Below are 8,402 nucleotides of genomic sequence, written 5' to 3' on the forward strand. Positions count from 1 at the left end.
TGATATCACCATAACGGTTTAATCTCCAACATTTACAGGGAACTCATACAACTTAACAAAAGGAAGATAAACAACCCAATAAAAAAATGGGCAACGGACCTAAATAGATACTTTTCGAAAGAAGACAGAAGAAAGGCCAAAAGACATAAGAAAACATGTTCAAAGTCACAAATCACCTGAGAGGTGCAAATCAAAATGACAATGGGGTACTATGTCACACTTGTCAGAATGGCTGTCATCAACAAATCAACAAACAACAACTGCTGGAGAGGATGTGGAGAAAAGGAACCCTCATGTACTGCTGGTGGGAATGCAGACTGGTGCAGCCACTGTGGAGAACAGTATGGAGTTTCCTCAAAAAACTAAAAGTGGAACTCCCATTTGACCCAGTGATCCTACTTCTAGGAATATATTCCAAGAAACTAGAAACACCAATTAGAAAGGATATATGCACCCCTATTTTCATAGCAGCACAATTCACCATAGCTAAGATTTGGAAACAGCCTGAATGCCCATCAGTAGATGAATGGATTAGAAAACTGTGGTACATGTACACAATGGAATACTATGCTATGGTAAAAAATAAGGAGTTCTTACCATTTGCAACAACATGGAAGGAACTGGAGAGCATTATGCTAAGTGAATAAGCCAGAGAAAGATAAATATCAGATGATCTCACTCATTTATGGAATATAATGAACAACATAAACTGATGAACAAAAACAGATCCAGAGACAGAGAAGCGTCGATCAGACTGTCAAACCTCAGAGGGAAGGTAGGGGAGGGTGGGGGTAAGGGGGGTGAGATCAACCAAAGGGCTTATGTGCAAGCATATAGGCCTAACCAATGGACATAGATAACAAGGAGTTGAGGGCATATGTGGCAGGGATGGGGGGTAATGTGGGGATAAGGACACATATGTAATAACTTAATAAAAATTAAAAAAATAATAATAGATGCTTATAAATATCTGTGTCTACCTGTGGTATGTAATTGTATATTGAATATCCTGTATAATAAAGAGGTAATATCCAAATTGACCGTCACACCCTTGCACAAGATGGCTGCCCCCATGTGGTCAAAGATGGCCAGCAGGGGAGGGCTGTTGGGGGCAATCGGGTTGGCAGGGGAGCAGTTAAGTGTCTATCAGGATGGCAGGGAAGTTGTTAGGAGGTGATCAGGCTCTCAGGCAGAAGCAGTTAGGGGCAATCAGGCAGTCAGGCAGGCGAGCGCTTGGGAGCCAGCAGTCCCGGATTGTGAGAGGGATCCCAGATTGGAGACCATGCAGGCTAGGCTGAGGGACACCCCCCGCCCCCAGTGCATGAATTTTGTGCACCGGGCCTCTAGTTTTGCTATCATTTCCCTAATATTCAGTTTTTTGGGTTTTTTTTTTCCTTCTGGGACTTTTAGAAAAATATTTCTATTTGACAAGAAAATAATTACCTGAAATCCTTTTTAAATTAAAATTAATTTAATTTTACACTAAAAAAGCTAACTTTCAGAACAGTTCAAAGAAAATTGAGCAAATAGTTTTTTGATTGTACCCATATGCCTCTTGTATCCTCCATGCAGTTTCTCCTATTATTAATATGTTGCATTAGTGTGGTTCATTTGTTTTATTTGATGAACCAATATTGATATGGCATTATTAACTAAAGTTTATAGTTAACATTAAGTTTTACTCTTTGTGTTATGAAGTTGTGTTTTGACAAATGTATGATGACACATTATCATCATAACAATATAATACTGAGACATTTCACTTCTCAAAAAATTTCCTGTGCCTTTTTACCCACCCTCCACCTATATATCCCTTTTTCCACCAACCCAACACAAACACTGACCTTTTTACTATTAATAGTTTTGCCTTGTCCAGAATGCTATAGAATTAGAATTAGACAATCGGTAACTTTTTCAGACTGGCTCCTTTCACTTAGGACTATGCACTTAAATGTCCTTTCATGTCTTTTCATAACTAGATAAATCATTTATTTTTACTTATAAATATATAAATTTTTTATTATGTTGGTGTGTCAAAGTATGTTTGTACATTCATCCATTGAAGAAAGTCTTGATTGTTTCCATTCTTTGAGAAAGTAGCTATAAAGCTGCTGTAAACACTTGTATGCAGGTTTTGTGTGGAAATAGTTTTCAATTAATTAAGGTATCTGAATGTGTGATTTCTGGATTATATGGTTGGACTATGTTAAACTTTGTAATGATCTGCCAATCTCTTCTAAAGTGCATATACCATTGTGAATTTTCAGGACACAAGAGGAGTGCTGGAGGCAGCTGATGGATATTGTTTCTCTCTCATCAATGTTTCTATTTCTCTTTTCCTCTCCTTTCCTATTTATCTAAAAATATAAAAACATATTTTAGCCCTCGCTGGTTTTGCTCAGTGAATAGAAGATCTGCCTACAGACTGAAGGGTCCCAAGTTCAAATCTGGTCAAGGGCACATGCCCAGGTTTCAGATTCAATCCCCAGTAGGGGGTGTGCAGGAGGCAGCAGATCAATGATTCTCTCTCATTATTGATGTTTCTATCTCTCTCTCCCTCTCCCGTACTCTCTAAAATCAATAAAAATATATATTTAAAAAATGTTTAAGAACAAAATAAAACAAAACAAAAACATATTTTAAAAAATACTTGTTGTGTCTCTGCATCCTGATCAACATTTGGTGTTCCCATGTTTTAGATTTTAGCCATTCTGATAAGCCTGTAATCAGATCCCATTGTTGTTTTAATTTGCAATTCCCTAATGAGTTGAGTATCTTTTCTTGGGCATATTTATCATCTGGGTATCCTTTTGGTAAAGTACCTGTTCAGATCTTAGCCCAGTTTTAAATTGGTTGTTTGTTTACTTGTTGTTGAAATTTTCAAAAATCTTTGTATATTTAAGATACAAGTCCTCCACCAGATATATGTTTTGCAAATATTTTCTCCCAATCTATGGCTTGTCTTTCATTCATCTAACAATGTCTTTCACAGCACCTAAGTTTTAATTGTAATGAAGTCCAACTTATTATTTTCTCCTTTCATAAATCTTGCTTTTGGTGGTATATCTAAAGCACATTGCCGAAGGTCATCTAGATTTCCTTCTATATTATGTTCTCCTGGGTTTTGCATTTCAAGTCTACGGTCCATTAGAGTTAGTTTTAGTGAAAAGTTTAAGATCAGTGTGTAGGTTCAAATTTTTTTTTTCTTGTGGAGGTCCAGTTGTTCCATTTCTATTAGTTGAAAAGTCTACTCTTTCTCAATTGAATTGCTTTTGTTCCTTTGTGAACGATAAGTTAACTATATCTGTGTAGTATATTTCTGGGCTCTCTGTACTCTTTCTTTGATCTATTCATGCATTCTTTCACCGGCACCTCACTATCTTGATTATAATAGCTCTCTACAAGTTTTGAAGTCAGGTAGTGTCAGTCCTCTGCTCTTGTTCTTTTTCTTTATTATCATGTGACTATTCTGGGCCATTTGCCTTTCTATATGCAATGTTTAATCTCATGTGCCAACTTGACTGGAATATGTGTCACTCAGACATTCAGTAAATCAGTACTTTGGGTTTATCCATGAGGATGAGATTAACATTTGAATCAGTAGACTGAGTAAAACAAATTGCCCTCATACGGAGAGTGTGCTTCAACCAATCAATTGAAGATTTGAATAGAGCAAAAAGGCTGAGTAACAGAGAACTCCTCCCACCTGAATTAATGAGCTGGGACATTGGTCCTTTCCAGCCTTCAGATTCCACTGAAACATCCAGCCTGTTTCCTGCCTGTAGAAGTATGGGAGCCCAGAGTGGTTTTTTTGTGTGTTTTTTAAACTTTGGTATTCTAATTTTTCTTTCAATTCAAACTGGTCAAAACCTTCTTATGTATCAAATCACATATAATTTTCTCTATTATGCAAAGATCTCTCCTTTCTTTGCAAGACAGAACCTCCCCTACATGCATTTGAGTGATATAGAATGTCGATGCTATCTTTAAGATTACTAGGTGTTAATTGCCTACATTGAAGGATATTGTGTCCTAATATGTTTAATGCCCCTTCCACCATTCATTTCTTCTAAGGTCAATGTGGTGATAGTGAGGGGTGATGTTATAGAGGCAATAAATGGTGATGGAAAAAAATTTAAAAAAATATGTAATTGCAAAAAAAAAGAAATAAAAATAAATACATAAATAAAAAGTTAATTTTTAAAATATATTTTAAAAGATCTTAAGGTCACATTTCCTGATATTGTCACTCTTTTATCTGCTTTACAATAGTGCCCTGAATATTGAACATTTGTTCTGAATCCATTCCTTAAGCGATAACATTTCTTTTTTTTCTTGAGGTAACCAAGAATGAGAAACCAATTTATTTTTGAACTAAGAAAGTTCTTGCTCATTTAGATCTCCTCTAAATTCTGCTTGGACACTGAACGTTTTTTCTTAGCTCATTTTTCTTTGTCTGTACCTTATCACAAGCAAGAAAATAGAATTCTTTGTTACATTTAACACCCAGCTCAGATTCCATCTAGCTAAATCCCCCCATTAATTACGTATATTTTCTATTTTCCATGTTACACCTGCAATGATTTCACTAATATTGTTGCCACTATACTAGTATAATAAGGGGCCCTTTTTCTCCAGGATCACTAAAAGTTTCCTTGAGGCCCTTACACTTTCATTCTGGAATCCAGGTACAAAAGCCAACGTGACTTATTAGAGGTTTTATGAAAGCATCATTCCACTTGCAAGACATGTTCACATTATTCATTGCTACATTTAAGAAATGCATCCAACTTTAATGAATTACAACAACAACCTTCCTGTCTTTCTTGATGTCAACTTGGTTATCAGTGGAATTTAGCTGGCACCTGGGGTAGAGGTGAAAGTGGTTTCTTAGATGTACTTAGCCACATGCCCAGTGCCTTGGGAAAAGCTGGAAGACTAAGGGGGTGGGGGAGTGCCTCTCTCTTCATGTAATCTTAGGACTTCCAGCAAGGCAACTAAACTTCTTCCCTAAGAGCTATGATCTAGGGCACACATTTTCTTCATGGCTCATCTTAGATGTCCTAGATTGTCATTCCACCATGGTGTATTTGTCAAGTAAATCCAAAATCAAGGGAAGGAGAATTTGACTTGATTTCTAAATAGATGAGCCAACAAAGGATTTATCGTCTTCTTTAAATTCCTTAAATTTACCATTAATTTTTTTAGTTTTGTCATATTTAATCTTTCCATAACTTCTTATTATTCAGCACTTGTGTTTGTTTTGTTTTGTTTTTAAAAACCTCTTCACTTATTTCTAAAATGCAGCACTCTTCTGATTTTCTTTATAGCAGTCTTCTCTTAACTTTTACTTGTGGTCTGTATTTCATTTTGGTTGTCCTTTTCTCAGTAGTTCCCCTGAATGTAATCTAAACTTATATCATCCAAATAAGTACCACTAGTTTAGAGGGTGTTCACTTTGGATCTATTCATCCTGTTGCACATCTCTATTTGGTTGGCTTGCAGGTACCTCAAACTTAACATATCCAATACAGAAAATTCATTTATCTTGTGCTCTCTAAGTCACTTTTCTACTTTAGTGAATAGAAATACCATCCAATGAATGCTTCCTAGAAAAGGCATTATTTCCCTTCCAATTCCTTTCCCTCTCAATCCAAATGATAAAAAGTTCTTCCATTCTTCTCTTTTGTATATTTTTCTAAATTAATCCAAGTTTTTCTGTTTACAGTGAGGCCTGAAGAGAGAAGCAGGGTCTAATCCAGCCGTGGGCAAACTGCGGCCCGTGGGCCGGATCCGGCCCGTTTGAAATGAATAAAACTATTGAAAAAAAAAGACCGTACCCTCTTATGTAATGATGTTTACTTTGAATTTATATTAGCTCACACAAACACTCCATCCATGCTTTTGTTCTGGCCCTCCGTTTCAGTTTAAGAACCCATTGTGGCCCTTGAGTCAAAAAGTTTGCCCACCCCTGCTCTAGATCAATATAAATTTTTGTTTGCATTACTGGTATTCCCTCTCAGTTATTCTTTTACTAGAGGCCTGGTGCACGAATTCATGTACCGGTGGTGTCCCTTGGCCTGGCCTGCAGTGATGGGGCCGAAACCGGCTCTCCAACATCCCCTGAGGGGTCCCAGATTGCGAGAGGGTGGTTCTCGGGTTACACACCCAGGAATCAGGCTCTCTCCTCTCTGGTTCCGGGTGCACCCAAGTCACCACAAGTTGGCAGCTCCTGCATTGAGCGTCTGCCCCCTGGTGGTCAGCGCATCATAGCTACTAGTCAGACGGTTGGACGGTCACTTAGGCTTTTATATATACATAGATAACTAGGACTTAATTCCATCTAAATCACTTTCTAAAATACACATTAAGCAAATCATTTAAATTCAAATTAGATCAAGTTTTACTTACATTAAAAAATATTCAAGCCCCTCCCCCCCTTGCTTTCTTTTTGAGGCCCTAAGTCCTTGACAGAGCGTCTATGGCCTGAGTAATGTGGCCCCTGCTTACCTCTCCAACCTCATTTGTTGTGCTCGACAAATCAACACTACAAGTAATCTTTTACTCACACAACTCAAATGTCTTTTATTTCCCAAATGATTCTGTATTTCCTTTTATCCCATGTTTTGCACAAAATGTTCTTTTTACTGTTACTCTTACTTCCATCCATGATTCATTCGCCTTGCCTATTTCCACTCACTGTGAGAGAATCATTTACTTTCAGCAGCCATATATAATGCCCCCAGGTGAAGATTATAAACATTTTCATGTACTTTTATAATAAGCCAGACTTTATCAAAATGCTTCATCACACACTATTTTAATTGAATTTTCTACTACACCATATGTTTTATAAGGGAAGGCATGTTTTCTGTTATTTTCTACAACTATTAATTCTGTTGCATTTACTTAGTAGCCTCCCATAAAGTATTTCATGAATATGTATATGAATGTACATATATACACATATATGTATATACATATACATATAATGTAGACACAAATTACAAAAAACCTAGTGTAACTATATTAATATCAGACAAAAGAGATGATCAGAAGAAGATATATTGCAAGGGAAATAAAGATATATTTCATAATGATAAAAGGTTCAATTTCTTTGAATATTTTGAAAAAAAGTGATATTAAATATTTAAATCATAGCAATATATACAAGATATAAATGATTATTATACTCAACTGAATAAAACTTGGACTTTAATTAAAATTACTAGGAAGAAGTAAGTGATTTGTACAGTCACTAAGGGACAGAAGTTACCACACACCTGATTTTTTAAAAATGTGAATCTCAGTTAAAGAATGTCAGAAAATGCCCTGGCCTGTGGGGCTCAGTTGATTGAGCATCGTCCTGTGCACAGAAAGGTCACCAGCTCTATTCCCAGTCAAGTCACATGCCCAAGTTGTGGGTTTGGTCCCTGGTAGGGCTGTGGGAGGGGAGGCAACTGATTAATGTTTCTTTCTCTTTCTCTCCCCTTTCTCTCTCGCTAAAATCAATGAAACATATTTTAAAGAAAAAAAAATGGCAGAAAACGACAAATGGAGACAGATTTAGTCAACATTAACATTTTAAAGTAAAAATAGTTGTAATAATAATAATAATAAAATATAGCAATAAAAAATAAAGTACCTTTGTATCCATGTTTGCTGAAACTGCATTTCTATTTTCCAGAGAGAAGGACTAACTGGAGCTTAGTGTTGAAGACTAGGAAACAACTGGCCGTAACTTTTGAGAGTCTGTAAGCCAACATCTAAGAATTAAACGGACACAGCTGATATCTTTTCCTAGCCTTTCATTTGTGTTTTAACGTTGTAAATTTTTTTGGTCATTATTTGTTTTTCTTGATTGAGCTTTTGTTGAAAACCTAGATTAAATTGTACTTTCAAATTATTTTGGTAATGTATCCAAAATACATTGCAGTTTTGTAAATTTACCAGAGGTCCAGTGAATGAAATTCATGCATGGGGGGGGAAGTCCCCTCAGCCCAGCCTGCACCCTCTCCAATCTGGGACCCCTCAGGGGATGTCTGACTGCCCGTTTAGGCCTGATCCTCAGCATTCGGACATCCCTATCACAATCCAGGACTGCTGGCTCCTAACTGCTCACTTGCCTGCCTGCCTGATATACTGGCCCCCCTGTCAGCCTGATCACCCCTAACCTCCTCTGCCTGCTGGCCTGGTTGCCCCCAACTGTCCCCCCCACCCCGCCAACCTGGTTGTCCCCAACTGCCCCCTCACCACCAGCCTGGTTGCCCCTAACTGCCCCTTCCACACCAGCCTGGTCACCCCTTACTGCCCCATTTGCAGGCCTGGTTGTCCCCAGCTCCCCCACCCCAGCCAGCCGGGTTGACCCTCATTGCTCCTTTCTGCCAGCCTGGTCACCCCTC

Source organism: Myotis myotis, unplaced genomic scaffold (assembly GCF_014108235.1).
Source record: "Myotis myotis isolate mMyoMyo1 unplaced genomic scaffold, mMyoMyo1.p scaffold_m19_p_3, whole genome shotgun sequence".
NCBI lineage: Eukaryota > Metazoa > Chordata > Mammalia > Chiroptera > Vespertilionidae > Myotis > Myotis myotis.